This window comes from Schistocerca nitens, chromosome 4, assembly GCF_023898315.1.
Source record: "Schistocerca nitens isolate TAMUIC-IGC-003100 chromosome 4, iqSchNite1.1, whole genome shotgun sequence".
Taxonomy (NCBI): domain Eukaryota; kingdom Metazoa; phylum Arthropoda; class Insecta; order Orthoptera; family Acrididae; genus Schistocerca; species Schistocerca nitens.
Window position 1 is genome coordinate 432,341,324 of NC_064617.1, and position 26,078 is coordinate 432,367,401.

Here is a 26,078-nt window from a genome sequence, read left to right on the forward strand (position 1 = left end):
CAAATGCAACAGTAGGCTCAACAATACGCACAATAAGAGCAATTTCTGGAACAACGATAGAGACAATATGTAATACTATAGCAGTCAACCAAGTCAAAACAGCATCTACCACAAACTTGCGAGGTGCCGGGGCCAGCAGTGTATTTAACACTAAATTCTTCGAGAATCTTCATACATAAATGATGCTCTAAGCCCCCCCTATTCTAACTCCAACTTTTGCTGTTGCACATGGATTAAAAAGAAATGCGAACTGACTGTAATCGACCCTGCAAGTGGAGTAGACAAGAGTTTGGCAGCTGCAATAATTTAGTTTCATAGACATTAATTAAGTAAAGGAAAGTTTCAGTAATGTAGTGAGAAATGAAAGGGTTGCTCTACCGATTAACAGAATGAAAGTTCTGTCCAAAATAACAATATGATTTATTATGACTAAACTCAAAATAATAAACAACACACATGAAACATTTACAATACATCAAATTGGCTCAAATTGGATACTCAAATAAATGCTGTGAAGGTGAAGTTGTCCCTAAACTAGATTGTGACATTTATGACGAAGTGGTATGTGGAGCCAATTCCTTGCAACTCAAATCTTAAGAGAAAACACACAGCCAACCCAACATTAATTGCTGCTACCCAAGACAGAACAGAGTTAGAAAAAGACGAACAGGCGCGCTCTGCTGAGCTCTGATTATCACCTAGGAAAATCCCTATCTGCCAGTGCTGCGGACATACATTACCAAACTGTCTTCTTAACTGCCAGAACACGATCTGGCGTACCGGAGGCGTTGGCTGGTTGCTTCGACGTCCCGTCGTGGTGACGATAATGTTGCGAGTATAGCCTGAAACAAATTATCCTGGTTTGGTTGTTCCAGACTAAAAACTTCCTAGCAATACAAATGCGCCTCTGAGGGAGACGAAGAAGGCTCGCCACACAATCACTGACGGTACAGTGATTGATTTTAACAAGCGAAGTCACACTGTAACTCCGATACAGTAAACTTTAGCCAAAACTGCTCAAGACAGACAACATAGGCCGCTTGTATGCAGAACGCTCAATTGCCAACTGTATTAGACAGCCAACGTAAGGCAGGCTGTCCAGAGCAGCGAGAGCTCAGTCTTGTAACCTACTCCGACCGAGAGGCGAGAGCCGACTCCTCGAGAGCACCTGTACAGGCCGAACACAGAACGGAGCACTACCATTCCACCAATGGAGATTCTTGGCGCCAATTTCTGCGCTGATTTTGCTACGTCACGGAGCTATGCCCTGAGCAAGCCAATCACAGTTACTATTTTGCAGAAAGCGCAGGAATTTTCCCGCCACAACTGCCTGGGTACACAAGTCATTCCCACGCCTTGCTGGTAGCCCGCCAGAAAGTGTTTTCATTAAGTTTCTGTGATGTAATGGAACCTCTAGCCCAGCCGCTGCTTCAGGCCCCTGCGGGCGTGTCTTTTGACAATGTCGGCGTCTGGAAAGCATTCACTCGACTCCCTCACACCCGTCGGCTTAACCCTTACAAGATCAGCAGAGCCCGCCTGTCACCGGACCACCCGGGTGACGAGAGACGCTGCGTGGGAAGTCCGCGTGTGAAGGAATAGCGACTTTTTCACTGCATGCAATTAGAGAGGAAAATCGTAAGATAGAAATATGAGAGGGGGCTCATGCCACGTCTCAAACTGTAAATAATTCTATACTGTATCGCTAGTGTGCGATGTAATAGTTACTTATGCACCCGGCAAAGACGTTTTTGCAGGCACAGATATTAATAAATGCTACTCTAGGTCAAGTGCTAGCAAAAGCAAAAACTTTTTAAATTTTCAGGTGCATCATAGCACTATTTTAAAGAAAGCAGCATATCTAATGAAAAACCGCTTCAAATATCGAGTATAGCACAACAAAATTTTGATGGAAGTGAGGTAGATTCTGTAAGACACATTCCCACTGACGACACAGCAAGTGTGATCGGAACTCATTCAAGTTCATCTGCGACATCCCAATCGGGTTTCAAACCGCGACGTCGTTTAGGGACGAAGGCCAAGCAATAAATCAGCAACACTTGTTTTACCTACTGAGTTCACACAGTCCCTCTACCGCTTAACCTCGCTATATCGAGAGCAGGAAGCGGTATCTAGAGTTCATGGATTGTATAGGTAAACAAACGCGCTCTCAGTGCCCGTTTAGGGAAGCGCGCTGAGAGCAGTGCCGTAAACAAGCACATGTTGCGGAAGTTCGCAAATACGGGCCTGCACTGGACTGACAACGCCACAGCAGTATAAACTCTTTACAGCCACAGTTGAATTCTTTCACAGAGCAACCGCCGTAGTTCTCTTCCCTCTGACGATAAAAAAAAACAATTAATGCAATTTTTTTTATATCTGTTCATCAGTTTCTATTACAAATAAAGATAGGTTCTGCATCTCTTCGGCCAGCATCACAAAGTCTACAGTCTTACAGCAAGCACAACATAATTTTGTGTGATAGTGAACAATGATAGTGTTACACAAAATGTGAGCCATCCATTTACCTTCTTAGTCTGGCCATCACATAAGGCACGAAACAGTTTTGGATCGGATCCTTTTACATTTTATATTTCAAAATATTGAAGGAAATCAGGCCGGCCGGAGTGGCCGTGCGGTTCTAGGCCCTACAGTCTGGAGCCGAGCGACCGCTCCGGTCGCAGGTTCGAATTCTGCCTCGGGCATGGATGTGTGTGATGTCCTTAGGTTAGTTACGTTTAATTAGTTCTAAGTTCTAGGCGACTGATGACCTGAGAAGTGTAGTTGCATAGTGCTCAGAGCCATTTTGAAGGAAATCAAAGTGGTGTTAATGGTTATATCATTCGATGATCTTCATTCACTATTCACTGTATTTCGAGATCTATTTTCAAAGATTTAGGGAGTGCAAATAATTACGAAGTTCATACCTAATCCTCTGCTGCGGATGGCTAGTTCAAATGGTTCAAATGGCTCTGAGCACTATGCGACTTAACTTCTGTGGTCATCAGTCGCCTAGAACTTAGAACTAATTAAACCTAACTAACCTAAGGACATCACACACATCCATGCCCGAGGCAGGATTCGAACCTGCGACCGGAGCGGTCGCTCGGCTCCAGACTGTAGCACCTATAACCGCACGGCCACTCCGGCCGGCCGGATGGCTAGTTGGAAAATGTAATTCATATTCTGGTGCAACTAAACATCCTCACACCCGTGACAGGCAGTCAACGCCGGCCGCGGTGGCCGTGCGGTTCTGGCGCTGCAGTCCGGAACCGCGGGACTGCTACGGTCGCAGGTTCGAATCCTGCCTCGGGCGTGGGTGTGTGTGATGTCCTTAGGTTAGTTAGGTTTAAGTAGTTCTAAGTTCTAGGGGACTTATGACCTAAGATGTTGAGTCCCATAGTGCTCAGAGCCATTTGAACCATTTGAACAGGCAGTCAACAGGCAACAACACTGCTAGTGTTTAGGACTAAATGGTTCCCACTTTGTTTGAGGTGAATTTAAATAAGCTATAAATGCACAGTCCGAGATTGGCGTCTATCTCATTCCACGGCAGGAAGTGCTCTCGTCAAGACTGTAAGGTGTACAGTATGTCTAAAAAACTGATCTACCCAAAGCTTACTAACAACTGCCCCTAGACGAACAGTCCCACGAATTCATATGCATCAGCACTTCACCTGAACTGCACAGATACAACAGGTTACCATTCGGGATTACTAGTACTCCAGCAATTTTCCAACATTTTCTGTAATAGCTGATACATTTTTTTCTTTTTTGGCGATATTTTAGCAAGCGGCGCTACTAGAGAGCAACATCTTGCGAACTTAGGTTTACTGTTCCAGACAACACTATAAAAAGTTGATCGAAGTGCCACCTACGAAAGCGCAAATACCGTGAAGAGAAAATGAAGGTCACATATTGGTCGTAAACGAGTTTCACCGACTCACTAACATGTAGAAGGAGAAAATCCAAGTGCATACGAGCTTAAAAAGACCTTCAGTTGTTTCTCGGCAAAATAAATTATTATGTACAATGTATGTCAAATGCAGCCAATATCACCCTATCTCCTAATAATTTACCGAAGAAATATGATCGGCCACAACAGTGTCAGGCATGGGACGTTCCATTTTGGAAATCGTTAGGGAATTCAATATTCCGAGATCAATAGTCTGAAGTGTGTGCCGGGAATTGCAAATTTCAGGCATTGTATCTCACCACGGATATCGCAGTGGCTGACGGCCTTCACTTAACGCCCGAGAGCGGTGCTGTTAGCGTAGAGATGTCAGTGCTAACAGACAAGCAACACTTCGTGATATAACCGCATAAATCAATGCCGGAAGTATGATTAACTTGAAACTTCCTGGCAGATTAAAGCTGTGTGCCCGACCGAGACTCGAACTCGGGACCTTTGCCTTTCGCGGGCAAGTGCTCTACCAACTGAGCTACCGAAGCACGACTCACGCCCGGTACTCACAGCTTTACTTCTGCCAGTACCTCGTCTCCTACCTTCCAAACTTTACAGAAGCTCTCCTGCGAACCTTGCAGAACTAGCACTCCTGAAAGAAAGGATATTGCGGAGACATGGCTTAGCCACAGCCTGGGGGATGTTTCCAGAATAAGATTTTCACTCTGCAGCGGAGTGTGCGCTGATATGAAACTTCCTGGCAGATTAAAGCTGTGTGCCCGACCGAGACTCGAACTCGGGACCTTTGCCTTTCGCGGGCAAGTGCTCTACCAACTGAGCTACCGAAGCACGACTCACGCCCGGTACTCACAATTCCGAATTTAGTCAAGTAATGTACTGGCTCGATGTGTGTTACTCGACCACAATATTATTGCACCTGGGAGTGAGGGTGCTTCAGCTGGCCTAACTTGCGTTTTTATGGTAATATTTCACGAGGTTACATTGAACCACTTGGCTGCTGTATGTACACGTCTGTCCTAAAAGCATTGACAGTGCGACGTGTTTTTCCGAGTTACCACTGTGCTTGTTTACTGCAAGGTCACCACTGTTTCCGACAGCGGCAGCGCGAGGCCAAGTGCAATTATGTCGTGGTTGTGTAGTAACCGTCTCCGAAGGAGGAACGCCTGTGAGAGAAGGATCAGCAATCCGCAGGGCGTAGACATCGTGCTGGAAACATGAGTAGCAGGGGCGTATACTCCAGAACCTGTACTGACGCCTCGGAACACATCTGCACCGATCTTATTATTAATTGGTAACATACGTACTCGTAAATCAATATTTCATTAACCCCCAACAGACTAGCGACGGTGAGGGCGCGATAAGTCCGCCGCCAGCCCCTAATTACTGATCCTTAAAAGTCGGCACCACTTCGTGTCGATTGTGTTCTGTAACAGATTGCTGCCACCCTCAGCAACCCCATACTTGTGATACTGTAATTGCATGACGGAGTGTAGTTTTGTTGTCCGTGTATGTGGATCATTAACTGATTGACAACAGTACTTTTACTGGGCTGCTGTAAATGATTCATTCGTTTTCAGATTTACATATTTCCCAAAGTAATAAATGTACAAATATGTGTGATGCAAGAATAGAAACGTAAACGCTCTGAGTTGGCATTGGGCCCACCTGTTGTCATTATGACTGCAATGCCTTGACAAAATGGCAACGAAACAAGGTATGGGTTTCCTGTATTGGAATATGCGAGATATTTATCTGTTATAACAGTACTGCGTATATTCAGACGGAATTATGGAAAAGAACCGACATTTAAAAGGAGCATTGTGCGTTAGTATCGGCAATTTAGAGACACTGATTGTCTCCGTAAACCGAGACGTAACGGTCTGCCAAGTTTTCTGTGCAGCGTCATGGACGAGTCTGTATTGGCCGTTTATCATCTGTGGGAAGACTGTGACAGTTTTTCATCTGCTCACTGAGTTTTATAACAGCGGAGAAAATCAATTTAATGTTCCATACTAAAAAGATGTACCACATTTGAAGATTCCCGACTCTACGCCTCAGAGCTGTCGATACAGGAAGACAGACAATAAGAAATGTTCCTTTTACATCCTCTAAATCCGCAGCGAACGAGCCACTTACCCCTCTGTCCCTAAAGTCACGACCGACTTTACTTAGCGCTCTCTCTCTCTCTCTCTCTCTCTCTCTGCGTGTCTCTCTCTCTGTCTCTCTCTGTATATGTATACTGAGCAGGAAAACTACAGCCTTAAGAAGCTCTTTACGTTAGCTGACTTTTTTTGATTAAGCTGTTAGTAAGGGACTCAAAGTATTATAAAATAACGCAAAGTATTATAAAATACGGCTGAGAATCAGAGGCCACGCACGAATATTTGATTTGGCCCGCATGAAGCCTGCGCGTCGCAGTCTGAGGACAACTGCTCCAAATCCTTCTTCCTTAGGTGTTACAATCTGTATAGGCAATGTTTCCACTGACTCACTCATAGACTCATCAACGCCCAGCCTAAGCCACTAGGGATAGGAACTTGAAATTTGCAGAGTGTGAAGATCTTATATTGCAGACGTCGTTTAAGAAGAATATTTCGAAATTCCACCCCACAGGGGGTGAAGGAGTGGAGGAGTGTTTTTCAAAATATGTCGCTATCAAGGCTGTTTTGAAGGTAGACCTACGAAAATTGGTGTTTGGTTTTTCGGTTAGAAATTAAAAAATATGTTTCAGAATTTTTGAAAACTTTTTTTAGAATGAAGGCTTTCACGACCGGATGACATAGCTGCTGGTAAGCCTTTCGGGGTGTGAGGTCGTGGTCCAAGGAACTCTTATGTTTCTAACGTTTCGTCCAGACCTGCGCTGCACATCCTCAGAGGCGCTCCTCCGCTGAGTCTTGCCGACTGACCGGTCGGACGTCTGAGAAAACTTTACCCTCTGTGGGTAAAATAGTGGTTGAACCTGTGAAGATTGGTTTTTGACTTTTAGGTTAGACATTAAAAAAAAATAAGTGTTCCAACGTTTTTTTAATTCAACCTCTGAAGTGGCGAAATAAGGGATAAAATGTTTTATGTAATATTTCATTATGAAAGCATTTTAAAGCTAAATTTATCGAAACTCAAACTGACTTCTCCGTTAGAAATGAAAAAAAAATGTGTTTGAGTGTTTTTGGAAATTCAACATCTGAGGAGACGAAATAGAGGATAGAATGTTTCATAAAATATTTCATTATGAAAGCAGTTTTAAAGATGAAGCTATGAAATCTTGAATTTGGCTTCTTGATTATAAATGAAAAAATACGTGTTTCACTGTTTGTGGGAATCCAATCCCTAAGGGGGTGAAATAGGACCAGACTGATCCACTGTGCACCATCGCGCGGCCCAAACTGCTAAGGATAGACACTTATCATTTGGAGAGGGTGTGGTCTTATATTGTAAGCATCGTTTAAGAAGGGGTTGTCCGAAATTACACTCCTAAGGGGGCGAAGTATGGGATGATAGGTCTTTTGAAGATATATCGCTATTAAGGCAATTTTGAACCTAGACCTACGGAAACTGGTATTTACATTTTGGGTTAGATATAAGAAACACGTGTTTCAACGTTTTTGGAAATTTAACAACTAAGGGGGCAAAATAATGGATGAAAGCTTTTTGAAAATAAATAGTTGCTAAAGAACTACTAAGGCATTTTCAAACCTACACATACGAAAAATGTTATTTGATTTCTCGTTTAGGAATTTTAAAAACAATGCATTTCATTGCTTTTCACAATTAATCCTCTAAGAGGGCGAAATATAGGATGAAAATTTTAAGAACGTATTTCGTTATATTAAAACAATTTAAAGGTAAATCTATGAAAATTGGTATTTCATATCTCGTTTGGATATAAAGAAAGTGGTGTTAGCGGATGAAAGTTTATACGGAATATCACTACAAGAACGCAAAAGGCATGATTAATAAAAACATTGATCTTTAGCTACCACAATCCCTTTTTGCTCAGTAGTATATTCGGAAAAGACCGCGCATGAAAAGATTAGGAGCTGTTGCAATTTGTGAACAACGTAAAAATTCGATTAAAGAAAAACAAAAATAAATCTGTTCAGACCATACAGTCTACGTGAGCAATCATCGGGCGCTAAGCTAGTTGTTCAGTATCGGCCGACAGCGCAATATGACATCGCCGATGTCCTTTCCAGACTTCCGACGGACCAGATCCCACGTTGACTCTTACAAGGTACTGTACTTCCAAATAGACGGTGCTGCATAAAATCGACTGTAAGATTTCCTGTCACTGCACCCGTAACTGTGAAGAACGCAGCAGAAGACCCAATTCTCAAACAAGTTACGAAATACATTGGCCAATGGTGGCCAGAATTTCCTCCACCCTTCCAAAACTCTACGCATATATTTCCTTAAGGAATCGGATCCAGATGATACAGGGAGTAGCGATGATGTCAACGGACGGCCACGACTGCCGGGAGATTTCCCCACCACCACTGCGTCAGCGTGTCGCAAACTTCCTAACTAACCAGCTGGCAAAGACACTCAGAGGGCACTCCCAAGACTGGCATCACACAGGACCTAGGACACTCCTCTCCAGGAAGATCTGCGAGACAGGACTCCCACAACGCTCCCATGCCTGGCCAAAGCCTCAATATCCATGGAAGCGTGTCCATGTGGGCTTCGCTGGCCCCTTGTTGGAGAGATGTGACTCATCGTCATATACTAATTTTCCAAATTTTCTTGTGTGGTTCGAATATCACATACCACCAACTAGAAATTATTCGCCACTGTAGGGGTCCCAGAAACAATAGTTACGGACAACTGCCCTCAATTTTCAATGGGTTTCAGGATTTTTGCTATTGGAGTATCACCATGCGCCTGACAAACGGTGCCATTTCAACCAGCATCTGGTGGTGAAGCTGAGCGGTTCATCTACAGCTTTGAGGTGCAGATGAGGAAGGTGCTGTTAGCTACTCCCGAGGCTAAACTCCTGACCAGTTCCGGAACTCCCACAGGATGATACCTAACGAGGGCGCACTCTGCCAGAATAGCTACATGGCCGCCCACACCTTCCCCACAGTCGCCCCTGATACCCCCTGGGCACGGAGGTTTCGACTTGCACCTTTGGAAGAGCCGTAAGATGAATACCAAGAATAATCAGAGCTGTCCCATGAGTGACAAATGTTCCTAATAGGCGCCAATGGCGCTACGCTGGTATGACCCGCCAACCAAGTGCACCCACACTTAGCAGCTTCCACCCCGAGGCAACCAACACCATAATCAGAGACAGCACTCTACAACTTCAGAATCCTGAGACATACACCCCAAGCTCATGCAATGGGACCATTTTTTACCTACAGCACCATTGATTTTTAACACAGACCCGGAAACTAGAACACCAGCCCCAGCCAACGCCAGCATCAGCTTAATGCCGTTACCACAGACAGAGGACACACACGTCGAGATCGACAGTGAACCATTAGCTCACTTGCCCACTGATACCTCCCACCTTCCCACTACCAATACAGCAGTCACAGTACCAACAGGGACACTTCCGACCATAGGCGCCAATTAAAGGGTAGAGGGATGCTACATCTTTGGCATCTGACAGTGAGTCTGACACCCTGTGATGTCCTTTGCCCTCAGAGACTCGTTCAGTGGCTGGTGAGAGATGCCACTGGTTCTGGCCACTGATGCCAAGCTGGAGATAAAACTCAGCCACAGGCCAACTACAAGACACTTCGAATCATGCTTCGAATAATGCTACGCTGTCTGTACCTCGTTACACCATATTTTCGTGACCTGCCTGTTTACAGGATTTCAAGTGGACTACGGATTATTGACGGACTGACGATTCTGGACTAAGTGAATTCTTCTCCTGGTGTGTTCTCCAATTTATAACTACCTGTAGTAGAACTGAACAGTAAACTATCAAGTAATTACAGTATATCCATATTTCCTATGTAATAAAGAGTATGTTGCATTGTAACAAGTTTAATAGTGGGTTCATAGACAGTCACATCACTTTTACCCCAGATCGTTTCACTCGTGCATCAAGACGTTGTTTTAAGTGCTCATCATCAGCATTTAAAAGTACCTCATCAGGAAGGGAACAAGGTGTAGTGCATGAGGGATTGGAAAACCAATCTCCACACGGTCTGGTAACACTGGTAAATTAAAAGTACGTATAAACGAAGGTTTTCTCTCCACTGCCCCGTTTGTACCATGAGATTTAGGTGGAACAGTGTTGCCGGCCCCTGTGACCGAGTGGTTCTAGGCACTTCAGTCCGGAACCACGTGGCTGCTACGGTCGTAGGTTCGAATCCTGCCTCGGGCATGGATGTGTGTGATGTCCTTAGGTTGTTTAGGTTTAAGTAGTTCTAAGTCTCGGGGACTGATGACCTCAGATGTTAAGTCCCATAGTGCTCAGAGCCATTTGAACCATTTGGCACAGTGTACTAGCTGGGAATTGAGTAGACACAACACTCGCTTTATCAGTTATTTAATTAATCATCGAAACTTAAAATGATGAAGGAGTAAACCACTTACAGTAAAACAAAATATACCATTGTGTTGCCAAAAAGAATTTTAAGTACAGCCAAAATAATAAATAGCGCATTTATCCTTATAACAACAAGAAAACAAACCAATCCAGAACTGAGTCAGTCTAGCCCTATCACGGAATACTGTGCAAAAACATAACAATTTACTATTTTTGACACTTGGCCACAACTCAAGTAATAGCTGTACAACTCATGGTGCTAAGTAATGTTTAACATTATCAAGGATCAGTAAATATAACATCTAACTACACCTTTCCCTACTATAACTACTATCACCAAACAACTAAAACACCAAGCTACCCCGCTTATATCTGAATAACTTCTTATACAATAAAGTACATAACAGCACTTTCATATAGAAACAATAACAACAAACCCTTGATGAAACAAGTGTGAGCCACAAACCCAGTGAGAGGAAATTAGTAACACAATAAACTCTTAAAACCACTGGAGTAACCAACTGCTTTAGGTCACAGTGATAAAGAATAAAAATCCGCATAGTGCTCTACATCACGACACAAATACGCCTGATATGCCACACAGCACACACTGTTGCATGCCCCATCTATTATGAATAAACACAACTGGTGAGAGGCACCCACATGCCTTGCTCATACTGTGGCATCAAGCAGTCAGGCCTGCAAGATGAGTGGTCTGCCAAGCGAGTGGATTCATTCTTATTTATCGAGTAACATGAACTCTCGTACTCACAATTAAGTTACAAGTTGTCCTCCTATATGAATAATACGCAACGGAAACACACATCTGACTATCAGTAATTTACAGAACTCTGACTGTTCACTACGCACTGGCAATACCACATTTTCTTTTTTTTATTTAACGGCTTTTATCAACACGTGGCCATCGCACTGAATATGAGTGGCGCACACATTATAATTTCTGGATATCATGACAACATACAATTCGAAGGAAAAGGCCACCAATCTTTTTCTTTTCACTATCTTATTTATTCCGATAAATTCTCTAACCTAAACACACACATTCTGTAACCTACAACAATAACACATGAGAAATTACGCCCAGTGGGCATGGCTTTAAATTGGTGATTCTCTATCTTATGGTCTCGTAATTATTTAACGCTACCGTGCACTTTCTGGATAGGATGGTGGATCTTTTGCTACATCTCACACTTCGACTCTCTCAACCATCATCACGAAACTTTCCTCCAGACCGAGCGGTACAAAAAGAACACGCATAACCCACTACCTCTGAAACTACCTTGCTACTCCCCCATGCACACCACATATACTTAAATTACATGACATACACCACACTACAACATGAAATACAACACAGGGAATAGTCACGACATTATCACTTTCAGCTTTCCCACTTCAATTAATATTTATCCCAGTTTCACACGACACTGCCCCACTTCGTAACTCTACTTTCCTACTATGAACTCTGGACATATATGCACGTCTTCCTGTGCAATGCAAGCCAAGTGGCGTTGCTGGATAGACGGCTGACTCACCTTGCTTCTCTCTCAGAGTATTATAGTTTTGAATCAAGCGTCACATGGAAACATATCACGCAAAGTAATGTTAAGAACATATTCATCACACACACGAGTCCTCAACTGATACCATGGACGAGTACTTCTCTTTATCCTTTGTCTCATACACAGATTGAGACTCACACAGTACTCACCACGTGGAAGTACTCGCCTCTAATTTGCAAGTCTTGCACACGCCATTTCTTAAATATTTCAACTTATAGTACACACGCTAGTAATTCAGCTTAACTTAAGCACACGGAAGTACTTCAACTTATTGCTACACATGGTTTCATTGTGACCATTGGTCACTTCCGAAGATTACTACGATCCCATTAATATTACCTGCCTGACATTTAATTCTCCCCACAAATGTTCCTGAAATAGGAAATTATTATTTCAAACTACTCTTAAATATTCCACATGCATACCATGTCTCCACTCTTTTGTCTTTACGGAGCACACCTAAGACAGGTCTTAACAGCACAAGATCCAGCGGCAGAGTGCTGAAACATGGCCGTTCTTCAGGTTCTCTCGCACCTCTGCCGAAGTGGGGGAGCACCTTGCTACCGTATTGGTCAGCCAAATTTCAGGCGCTCAAAGCTCAGGTAAATTTCATCTCTTTGGTCCCACCAAAGGTGGCCAAAGGATCGTCTCAAAGATGATCATATATTCACATTCACTATCTGCGGTTAGCAGACGACCATACATTCATTCATTTCACAGATCTCACCAAACTGGATGAAGGGATTTATTTTGTGGGAGTGCACATGTGATCAATTAAATAAATTGTCATTCTTTCCCACACTGGTATCCAGCTTCACTGTATTAATTGAAATTGAGTTATTTTACAAAAAAATTGTGGTTCTGACAAAAATAATGAAGTATGTTGTACCTATTTTCAATGTCGGGCGGTACTGTACCCTTTCACTGGTTATGCTGCACCCAGAGAGTTTCGTACAGTAAGTTGTTTACAAGTATCTACAGTCGATACACGGTACGTACATAACACAGTTTACTGTCTCAGTCGCAATGCCGCCACTAGATACGAAAGCAGTTAGCTAGTGTTCCTTACCCTATGCTGAAGGCATTCTTTCCATGTGGGGTAGACAGTAACTGTTCCTCCAGGTTGTTGTCCACACAACAACCTCGCCCATGGTGGCCATTGTCTCATCCGGTAACTGTCCCGCACACCAGGTTCTTGAGGTCCTCAAACTTGATTCCGACCAAGACTTCTTCGTGTCACTCTAGCAACTGAACAGCTCCAGCAGCTTCAATGCCAGCCCGCCAGCACTGATACTTCGATCGCTGTGCCAAACTAGCCCCAAGTGATGCGCTACAGGCCTGTCTGCCACTCCTGCCGTAGCAACTGTGCTCGCCTCAGAAGATATTACAACAAGATAATTTCTCAAGCTTTATTTTTCCCCAGTAGCAGTGCACCAACAGACGACATTCTTCCATATACATATAACGAATTTACGTTCATCAGGAAAAATTCCTTTCCTTTTTAATTTGTAATTACACGTGGAGTGTAGTCTGTGGAACTGAGAAAATATAACTACAGTCAGTTGAACTAAGCAGAGATCCAAACCGAAAGCTTGAAATTTTCCATTTTGACAATAAGAAAATAATTTGAGCATCGGAAAGAAACATCTAGTTCAGCGTTCCACGTGACAGATATCTCGAATTCTGAACTCCCAAGCAAAAACTTGCATCCGCAAGAAAGTAGTGATCATTGTGCACATAGAAAGAGCGTTGCGTTCACGAAGCTTGAGTACATAAGCTGCCTGTGGCCGCTTCTTCACCCTTTCTTAACAATATACGCATCCTCCTCCGCGCTCTGTGTTCCCCGGCACATTAACTCTGGAGCGCGTGGAGGCGCTCGCAGCACTCGGCGTCGCGACGCATGTGTCGCTGGCTGGCGTAAATTCTGGCGCCAGTAGCAGCAGGTGGCGCTCGCAGACGCCGACTGCGCGCGATGAATTACTCGCGGGGCCGGGCGCTGCGCTGCGTCCTTGTTTACGCCTCACTTACAGCGAGGCTTGCAGTCTTCCTCTTCTCCTCCCACTCCTCCTCCTCAGCTCCTCCAACCCCTTACTCTACTCCAACCCACCCTCCTTGAGAGCCATCTGCTCGTGATGGCACCCGCTGGCCTAGCGAGCATTGCAGGCTCTTCCTCCCGCGCGACTTGTCGGCGAAATTATTACGATTATTATTCAAAACGAAAACGCCTTAAACACGACTTAATAAAACTTGGACGGTGCGGTGCGCACGCCCGACCGCTCGAGCGAAAGTTTGCGCCGCGAAGAGGCGGATGAGCAATTTGCATAAGTGCCGGCTGGAGTGCGACACGGGCAGCCGACGCTAGCGGCGCCGAGAAATGCGTATCAGAGTGCGCCGTCGGTTCCCCTCCCTATCGGTGGATGTGATTCTCCCCTTTCCCGGCACAGCTACCACACTGTGTCTCAACACAGCATCCAGTTCACCATCTTTGTTGTACTGCTGTCGCCATCCTATTACACCAGTGATACCTAATAGCTAATACAGTTGGGAGGTGCCTACCATAGAACTGCTAAAATCTCTAAACAAATCTTTATATCTAATGAGGATTTTGTTACCTATAGGTGATATAAAGAAACGTCCTGTACATACTTCAACCAGTAAAGCGTACAGCAATCAGTTGAAAATAATATTTATTGCACATCCGCATTTCCGCTGTCATGTGGTCCTCTTCACTGCTGAAGGACATACACTACTGGCTATTAAAATTGCTACACCAAGAAGAAATGCAGATGATAAACGGGTATTCATTGGACAAATATATTATACTAGAACTGACATGTGATTACATTTTCACGCAATTTGGGTGCATAGATCCTGAGAAATCAGTACCCAGAACAACCACCTCTGGCTGTAATAACGGCCTTGATCTCCTGGGCATTGAGTCAGACAGAGCTTGGATGGTGTGCACAGGTACAGCTGCCCATGCAGCTTCAACACGATACCATAGTTCATCAAGAGTAGTGACGGGCTTATTGTGACGAGCCAGTTGCTGAGCCACCATTGACCAGACGTATTCAGTTGGTGAGAGATTTGGAGAATGTGCTGGCCAGGGCAGCAGTCGAACATTTTCCGTATCCAGAAAGACCTGTACAGGGCCTGCAACATGCGGTCGTGCATTATCCTGCTGAAATGTAGGGTTTCGCAGGGGTCGAATGAAGGGGTAGAGCCACGCGTCGTAACACATCTGAAATGAAACGTCTAATGTTCAAAGTGCCGTCAATTCGAATAAGAGGTGACCGAGACGTGTAACCAATCTCACCCCATACTATCACGCAGGGTGATACGCCAGTATGGCGATGACGAATACACGCTTCCAATGTGTGTTCACCGCCATGTCGCCAAACATGGATGCGACCATCATGATGCTGTAAACAGAACCTGGATTCATCCGAAAAAATGACGTTTTGCTATTTGTGCACCAACGTTTGTCGTTGAGTACACCATCGCAGGGGCTCCTGTCTGCGATACAGCGTCAAGGGTAACTGCAGCCATGGTCTCCGAGCTCATAGTCCATGCTGCTGCAAACGTCGTCGAACTGTTCGTGCATATGGTTGTTGTCTTGCAAAACGTCCCCATCTGTTGACTCAGGTATCGAGACGTGGCTGCACGATCCGTTACAGCCATGCGGATAAGATGCCTGTCATCTAGACTGCTAGTGATACGAGGCCGTTGGGATCCAGCAGGGCCTTCCGTATTACCCTCCTGAACCCACCGATTCCATATTCTGCTAACACTCATTGGATCTCGACGTCGGAAACATGATGGTACGCATTTCTCCTCCTTATACGAGGCATCACAACAACGTTTCACCAGGCAACGCCGGTCAACTGATGTTTGTGTATGAGAAATTGGTTGGAAACTTTCCTCGTGTCAGCACGTTTTAGGTGTCGCCACCAGCGCCAACCTTGTGTGAATGCTCTGAAAAGCTAATCATTTGCATATCACAGCATCTTCTTCCTGTTGGTTAAATTTCGCGTCTGCAGCATGTAATCTTCGTGGTGTGGCAATTTTAATGATCAGTAGTGTATAAAGAACCACTTAAAATACGGTTTTAAACGAGAGTCAGTCATACAATTCTTACTCGGAAATACAAGTCAAAATTAAAATTCCTTACCATACACATGCCCCAGCTGGATTTTGATGTCAAAGGTTGATTACACACTGTGGCCGCTGTTTCTAGTTACAACACAGCTTGCTTCAGTGTACGTCATACCAATCTACACTTCCCTCAATACACGGATGTTGCATTGACAACTTGTATCGAATTTATTGTTCAGTTGGTATATTTTATCATTTTATTTATTATTTTATACTTTTTGTTTAAAAACTTATGTTCATAGGACAAATAAGGTAGTTGTAATTAAAAACAGTGACTAATGGTGGTAATTGTGTGTACTAACCAATACCAACAGATACTGCTGCACACTTCACAATCTGATATAGCCTAAAAATACAAAACATCTTATGCAAAAGACCTAAGATCACAAAATTCTTATCAAACAGTGTTACATACTGAGCACATTTGAGGGAACTGGAACAGGTAATAGTGGTGTTATAAGTTATCGTTCCAATAGCAGTATGGCAAAAGCTCACAAATATTTTTACTTTCTAATGTTCTCTCTCACAAATTTCACATAAAAATACGTATTGATATACATAGTTTGATGATAAAACTAACAAACGTCCAACTACATCGTGTAATAACGTGGGAAATAAATTATATTTGACTCCAGAAACTTCGAACTAGAAGGAGTCTAATCATGACAAGGTCGTTAGCCTTGACCGCCGACTAAACATTCAACAGAAAGCCCACAACAGTCTAAAGTTACTAAAATTACTAACTGGCCAAATATGAGAATTGTGCCCTTCCACAATCCCCCACATCTATAATGTCGTAATCTGACCATTACTGTGCTATGCCAATGTGGCATGCCGCACCTCCCTACCTTTATCATGTCCTGCAGATCCTCTGACAGCATGCACTCCACATAACGTTTCAGATCCGCTTACTCTCCCCCACCTGCATCCTCTACCAACTTATCAAAAACCCTAGCCTAGTCTTCATCTTGAACACCTCCGAATATCCTATGTTACCTGACACTATCTGATGAAGATGATGAGATCCCATACTACGAGGAACGTAGGGGACGATGCGGGAAACCCGCACCGCCGTACTAGGTAAGGTCCTAGCGGAGGCGGTTTGCTATTGCCTTCCTCCGACCGTAATGACATGACGCTATCTACCCCCTAGTTTCCCCACTGCTCACTGATCCTGGTACTCTGCTGTGCCTCTACCACCACAATTCCCCAACAGTACGCCTCAAAACCCTCCACATTCTCTCCCAACGAAACTTTAATCGCCTTCCCTTATCTCACCAGATCTAGGAGATTCCTAACGCCCCACCCCCTTCGTCAGGGCTTCCTTCTCCTCAAATCCTCACTTTCAAGTCTTGATTCAGAACCACATCCCTATCCACTCTTCCCCCATCCCTTCACCAAACATCCACCTACAAACACCCTTGTACACACTACCTTTATATGCTATATTCCCCTGATAACCTTCTCCCTGGCAGTCTATTTCCACTCATCTCTTCCCTCATCCATGTATCTATTTTAATAATACACAGATCGGCTTTTTCATTTTCCTCCATGCAACTGTCTATCTATGTTTATATTTTCATGCGCGACACTATTCTCTATTCATCTGTGTTTATATTTTAATTAGTCACCGAATTATCCTTTTGTATTTTAACTTATGCAACTGACGATCTGTCTTTTTACTGTATAAACTTTTATTTTTGTCAAACGCCGTGTCCAGATTTTATTTTACTTTTTTTTCAATTTTCCTCTCATGTAGCTAAAGAGCTGCAAATTATATTCGCTGACAGCCCACCCGCGCCCATATCGGGTGAGGAGGATGAAATAACAAAAAGAAAAAAAAATCAGATCACTGTGTCTGTTGAGATCAGCGCAAATCACCCTAACCCCAATGATTTTTAAACAGTTCCCAAAATTGTGGGTTTCTTATGTTTACAAGTTATTAGGATTCAGGTATTTGGGTCACATAAACCAGCAGTTTGGGGGTCATGTTTTAGCAGTGTCCTTGAGTAATGAAACCACCGAAGATTAAGGGAGGCTGCAGGCTTTTGATGAACAAACCGCTTAAGCATCTCGTTGTTCAATTGCCATGAGAATTTTATTAATTAATATTATGATGATAGCTAGAAAGTATGACTGTTGCTGTCATCATTAAAACATACCAGGAGATATGTCTGATTCAACAAAAGGAAACACTATAGTGCTGAAGACATTAAAAACAGAAACACGAAAATGTGGCAAAAGCAGAAAATTAATAAAGGGCGATTCAAAAAACGTGGATAATTCGTAGCATTCCGTCACCAGCACAAAGTTCCACATTTCAGAAAAAAATATTAATAATAGTCCGTCATAGAAAGTCAAACAACGGAAAATCTGGTATGAAATAACGACAATATCACGAAAAGGATAGAGTGCTACTGAACATATAGAGGAGATGCTGAATCACATACGCGCACAACAAGAAAACTGTTACACATTTGAGTAAACATTTGAGTTTTCGGCCAAAATGCCTTCTTATAAAGCAGAAAATACACACACATTCATACAGCACAGCTCACACACGCATCACCACTGTCTCTCGCCACAGAATAGACTGTAAGCAACTGTACCTGGTGGGAGAAGTAAACTGTGGGTGATTAGTGAAGGAGGGGGAGGTTTAGCACATAGTTGTTAGGGAGACTGTAGTGCTGTTTGTGCGAGAATGCAGGGATGTGGTAAGGACAGGGTAGGACTGCTATGTCCAGTTGGGAGGATTGAGGGGGGAATGGGAATATAAACGCAATAGAGGAAGGGAAGAGAGAATACTGAGTGCATTGGAGGAATAGAAGGCTGTGTAGTGCTGAAGTGGGAACCAGATAGAGGATAGTTGGGTGACAGACACGGACTAGTGAAGGCTGAGGCCAGGGAGTTGTGGGAACGTATGATATATAGCAGAGAGAGTTCTCAGCTGTGAAACTGAAAAAAGCTGATGTTGTTAGGAAGGATCCAGATGGCACAGGCTGTAAAGCAGTCATTGAACTGCGGCAAGCACCTTGTGATAGGCAGCATCTTCAGCAACTGTGTGGTCCAGCTGTCACTTGGCCACAGTTTGTCAGCGACCTTCATGTGGATGAACAGCTTGTAGGTTCTCATAAATCACATAGAAAGCAGCACAGTGTGTGCAGCATAGTTCGTAGATAATATCCCTGCTTTCACAGGTAGCCCTGATTTTGATAACATATGGGATGCCTATGACCAGACTGGAGTAGGTGGTGATGGGAGGATATGGGACGGGTCTAGGATCTAGGTTTATTCCAGGGATATGAACCAAAAGGTAGTGGGCTGGCAGCAGCAGTGGAGTGCAGACAGACAAGGATATTGTTTAGAATCGGTGGGTGGCGGTGTGCCACTGTGGGAGGGGGGTAATGGATAACAGGCGCAGCTGCTAGCAGTCCAGCCTCCTTGGCCAGAGACAGTGTGTTTCCGAGTTGTTCTTGCGTGAATGTGTAAGGATTTTCTACCTTCGAGGACGGTCTTTTGGCCGAAAGCTCAAATGTGTAGCAGTCTATTTGTTGTGCCATATATGACTCAACATCTTTGCATCATGAACAGCAGTTCATCCTTTCTGTAACATAGTCACTATAGAAACAGCTATATATACACATATCAATTTCAACAGTAGAAACACCAATATGCTGCAACAGCAAACAATGAGAAAAGGGAAATCCAAACAATGTGAGTATTGCATTTGCGTCCATTAGGGAAAAAAAAACAACCATGTTTTGATCGTTATTTGTATCATAAATTTCAATGTCCGGCCAAAACAATATGTGTAGAAATAACGCAAACAATTCGTATTTTTCAGCAAATAGCTCATCATTCGCTCTACAAAATCCTGTCTCTCCAATTGGCTGCCACTATCCATACAAGTACAGGCGCTGCTAACATTAGCACTGTACTGCGAACAAGAGCAGCGCTAGGACTGCCCATAGTAAGGTTCAGGAGATTCCTTTCTCCTTAAATATTTCACCTGTAGTTACACTTTGTTCCATATGTTTCACACACGTTGTGTTCATTATGGTGGCGTACCTACGCCATGTGATCAAAAGTATCCGGCCCCCCAAAATACATACGTTTCTCATAGTACTTGCATAGTGCTTCCACCTACTGGCAGGTACTTCATATCAGCGACCTCAATAGTAAATAGACGCCGTGAGAGAGCAGAATGAGTGTCACTTGTGCCACCTCTGCACGCGAGATTTCCATACTCCTAAACATCCCTAGGTCCACTGTTTCCGATGTGATAGTGAAGTGGAAACGTGGAGGGACACGTACAGCACAAAAGCGTACATACCGACCTCGGATGCTGACTGACGGAGACGGCCGACAGTTGCAGAGGGTCGTAATGTGTAACAGGCAGACCATCACACAGGAATTCCAAAGTGCATCAGGATCCGCTGTTAGGCGGGAGGTGAGAAAACTAGGATTTCATGTTCGAGCGGCTTCTCATAAGCCACACATCACGCCGCTAAATGCCTAACAACGCCTCGCTTGGTGTCAAGAGCGTAAACATTGGCCGATTGAACAGTGGAAAAACGTTGTGTGGCGAGACGTATCACAGTACACAATGTGGCAAACCGATGGCAGGGTGTGGGTATGGCGAATGCCCGGTGAACGTCATCTGCCAGTGTGTGTAGTGCCAACAGTAAAATTCGGAGGCGGTGGTGTTATCGTGTGGTCGTATTTTTCATGGAGTAGGCTTGTTCCCCTTGTTGTTTTGCGTGGCACTATCACAGCACGGGCCTACACTGATGTTTTAAGCACCTTCTTACTTCCCACTGTTGAAGAGCAATTCGAGGATGGCGATTTCATCTTTCAACACTATCGTTGCTTCCCACTGTTGAAGAGCAATTCGAGGATGGCGATTGCATCTTTCAACACTATCGAGCACCTGTTCATACTGTACGGCCTGTTGCGGAGTGGTTACATGACAATAACATCCCTGTAATGGACTGGTCTGCTCAGAGCCCTGACCTGAATCCTGTAGAACATCTTTAGGAAGCTTTGGAATGCCGACTTCGTGCTAGGCCTCACCGCCCGACATCGATACCTCTCTTCGGTGCAGTACTCCGTGAAGAATGGGTTGCCATACCCCAAGAAAACTTCTAGCACCCGATTGAACTTATGCCTGCGAGAGTGGAAGCTGTCATCAAGGCTAAGGGTGTTGGGCCAAGACCATCTTGAATTCCAGCATTACCGATGGACAGCGCCATGAACTTGTAAGTTATTTTCAGCCAGGTGTCCGGATACTTTTGAACACATAGTGTATACTTTCAACGCCGTTACATATTTTCTCACGACACGATTCTCAAGCTCAGAGCCACTCTTTGCAGTTGGCATCTAGCTACACTTCGTAGTGTTCATTCTACCTTCAGAAAGAGCAGCAAATTTCCTGAACTATCATTATCATCAGTATATACATGTTTCAGAAACTGTTGTGAGCAAGGCGCTTCGACTACTTTCTTAGGATTTTACAGTACGTAAGGTAAGGTCACAGTTCGATCTGCTGCAGGTGCTGGCAGTACGTCACTTTATATATAACGTAATTTCTTGTGTCTTTGAAGCTTCGTATTTCTTGACTGAAAGGCTAGTTACGATTTCTTGACAGAAAGGTGAGGCCAGCACTGTGGGTCAAATATGCCCGCCACACATGACTTGATTTCAAAAAATGGTTCAAACGGCTCTGAGCACTATGGGACTTAACTGCTGAGGTCATCAGTCCCCTAGAACTACTTAAACCTAACTAACCTAAGAACATCACAGACAACCATGCTTTAGGGCAGGATTCGAACCTGCGACCAACTTGGTTTCAAGATGAGAAAATTACACATTACTGATGGTAGGCCATTTGCTTTTCAGAACTGTGTGTTTATGGAATTTAGTTGAGTTAGTTGACTCCAACAGTTATCTTTATTATTATAATTGATATTATTATCACATTCTAAAGAGTAAGCTGCCCCATTAGTCCTTGGGTAGCAAACCATCAAAAGTGTCCCTCAAACTGTAACACTCCATCTATCACTTATCTGGTTTTGGTGTGTGTTCACCCCAGGTAATTGACTAACAGATCAACAGAGAGGGCAAAACTGCCGCAATGTCGGATAACGCAAAGAAAGTAATAAGGCCCTGTGACTCCGGATTGAACTGCGGTGGCAGCATTGACATTAATTGATTCAGAATTGATCCCGTTTAGTTAAAAAGGAGTGCACATTGATGTTATATTCAGCTATTGAACACCAGATGCAAATGTTGAACATAAAATTAATTAAGAAAGTGACTAGGGATTTCAACTACTTGATTGAAAACAGACGCAGTAGATTAGCACAAATTTATTTTAACTCACGACCTTCAATCATCACATTACATGACTCTCCTAACAGACAGTGGTAATAAATTGGGTTTGCGTGGGGTAAAGCGCGATAAATCAAATGGAATTCCTATCGACTGACCCAGGCGTAATGCGAAGTGCGAGAAGAATTCTACAATACATGGCCCATGAAACCCTCGTGGAAACTTTGCCAGCGTGATCCAACAAATTAATCAGTGACCGGAGCGGGTGCAATATCACCGAATTCAGCGTGGTGGAGCGGTGTCGTTGTGCGGACGTCGGCCAACCTCGTGGTGCTGCGAGGCTGTGCTCGTCTATTCACTCCTAGCTATCTTGCTCAGTACATAGCTGAACCAAAACTTCCTATCTCCAAGCTCAATCGTTCCATTTGATAAGTCCTAAACGGCAGAGATGCTCACTCTTTCTCAGGCAAGCTGAGTAAAGAACGCCACATCCGCGCTCTAGGCAAGCTGGGAACGGAAGACCCCTACACGGACTTCTCCCAGTCTGCTCTTCGCCTCGGTTTCACCTCCAGCAAAATAACTTACGCCAATTGCAGTGCAAGTCGCGTTAATTATGCGTTGCTTCCCAGCGCCGACCAATGTCTGCTCTGGGAAGTGAACAAATTCCCACAAAATTTCCCTTCCTCTCAACTTCTGCTATTTAGCTCCTCCCAGGCCACCCATCAAGGTTAGTGTCTCCACAAAACACCAATTTTTCCGGAATTCTGACTCCCAGGAAAGTACTTCAAACTCTTTGGTCCTATATTCCCATCGGAGGCGGCGTATTTCATTCTGTCGCTCTTCACCTGATTTACTTCAGACTCTGTGGACCGTGAATTCAGCGTGAAGTTGTGATAGTCACGAACACGCATATTTTGGCCTCTGTTGACCGCCCCACCGTAGCTTGGCGCGGCTTACTCGCATGTTCCACTGAAAACGGGACGACGGAAATTTATCAACAGGCATACAAGTTTTCCGTCTGCTTCCCGGTACACCAGCATGGGGTCAACCACCCACTCACTGTCACTCATCTTAAGGCAGCTGGAGGCCGCATCCCGTTATCGCTTTCTCAGAGCTTGAGCCGCCCTAAGCTGCCTATTGTCGCTTCCCTCCGTCGCTCCCCAACCGGCTACGGTCAACTCAAATACTTCCCTGGGATAAACTAACCTCCAGTAAATCGACACGTTTTCACAAAGTATTCATGTCGTGTGAATTACTTTAAAACCATCAACCGACATTAATTATTCCAATACGGCCATACTATACCCTCTACAAGATGCATTGTGCCTTGTCAGTCATTTTTGTTCAGCCCTAATGTTCGCTCTACGTGCGTTAGGTGATCTTTAATGACTCATGTAAGGGGCATAGTTCTTGCCCTCTTACAATACAAAATACTGTGTATCATGATAACTTTTAGAGAAAAGTATTTCTTAATCATTCAAATGTCTCATATTGTGACGTATCAGCAGATTTATGTACGCTTTCGGCTTCTAATCGGTCTGTCTCTATGTTCAGTCGACAGTCATACTAACGTAGCGTTATAGGACTACCACAAAAGTACAGACACGTAGAACATAACAAAACCAGTTAACAAATCATTTAGTGCCACAATTACGTCAAAACAATAGACAGAAGCACAAAAAGCAGGCACTAACAAGTGCATAATTCAGCAAGTTTTTCACCTTTATATCTACAGGGCACAGAATCAAGGTAGCGACAAAACTTATGGCTTTGGAGAGGACTTTGGATTTCATTACTGACTGTCGATCTGCCTGCTAGTGGTTCTTTCACAAAAGAGGTAAAAATCTAGTCTCCAATTTGCTTAAAACCGAAGACTAATGCAGTCTTCCAACTAACAGGCGAACACTTTACCATTAAGCGAGCATACAAATTGTGCCAGACCAATTTCCTTTGTTCCAGTAATGGATAATACAAAGAGTTCCCAACATAAATTGCGAAATAAGCTCACGTTTCTGCTGTAACAAGATCCTTGGACTCAAAGCCATAAATTTTCTACCTCTAAGAATGTCAGTCGTAGGTGAGAATAACTCAGAAAATGTAATCTAAATGACAAGGAAATATCGAATGAATTTACCAGGATAGTTCTGAACCATACGAGGAAGTAAATCGACGATAACATATCTGTCAAATGTATTCTACATATTTGCCAATTCTCCACTGGATTAGCGACGGGCAGAACACAGCTGCTCAACTGATGTGAATCCTAAGCTGGCTGTCATCGGGGAAGATCGCCCTTCGAAGAAGCAGTATCGTTGGCTTTCATTGCTCTGACTGTGGGTAGAAACACACAGTATAGGCCAGTGACTTTCATTCGCATTTCCGTAATTACGATAAGGGTCTAAAATGTAGTTATGATTAATATCCAGATGCATCGACTGCAGCTCGAACGACATAAATAAAGAGCAGCGAGAATTATTTAGGCGGTTCTCCTCTTCTGTAGCTGTCGTAGGTATTTGTGTTTTTCTGCCTTAAGCAAACTACAGACTAAAAAACTCATTCACTGGAAGCGATTCGCTTTTTCAGCATCACCAGGCGCTATTAACACTAGGAGTAAATAAGATTCATTTTGATATTGTGCACTTGAAATCAGTCCTTACGAATGCTTGCACTAGCACCCCCTCCACAACATAACATCTACATAAATACTCCGTTTGACATCAAGCGGTGTGTGGCGGAGGTCACAATTCGCACCAAAGTCATATTCCCCCCCCCCTCTCTGTTCCACTCGAAGATCGCACGAGGGAAAAACGACAGTCTGAACGCCTCAGTACGAGCTCTAATTACCCTTATCTTTGAATGGTGATCATTGCGGGATTTGAAAGATGGTGGTAATAAAATACACTCTATATCCTCGGCGAAGGTCGGATTTCGGAATTTAGTGAGCAGCCCCTTCTGTTTAGCGCGTCGTCTATCTGCAAGAATATCCCACTTCAAACTTTCTTCGAGATTTGTAACACTCTCGCGATGGCTAAATATACTAGTCACGAATCTTGCCGCTCTTCTTTGGACCTTCTCAGTCTCTTGAATGAGACCCAACTGGTAAGAGTCGCATACAGACGAACAATAGTCTAAGATTGGACGAACTAACGCATTGTAAGCAATTTCCTTTGTTGAAGGACTGCATCGCTTCAGCATTCTACCAATAAACCTAAATCTAGAGTTCGCCTTGCCCGTTACTTGTGTAATCTGATCATTCCATTTGAGATCATTTCGAGCAGTCACACCCAGATACTTGACGGATGTTACCGCTTCCAAAGACTGCGCATTTATTTTGTACTCGTACATTAATGGGGATTTCCGCCTTGTTATACGCAGCAGGTTACACTTACTAATATTGAGAGGCAGCTGACAGTCATACCACGCAGTTATTTTTTGCAAATACTCATTGATTTGTTCACAACTTCCGTGTGATACTACTTTCCTGTAGACTACAGCATCATCGGCAAACAGTCTAATGCCGCTGTCAATACCATCAACCAGATCGTTTATGTAAATCGTAAAAAGCAGTGGACCTATTACGCTGCCC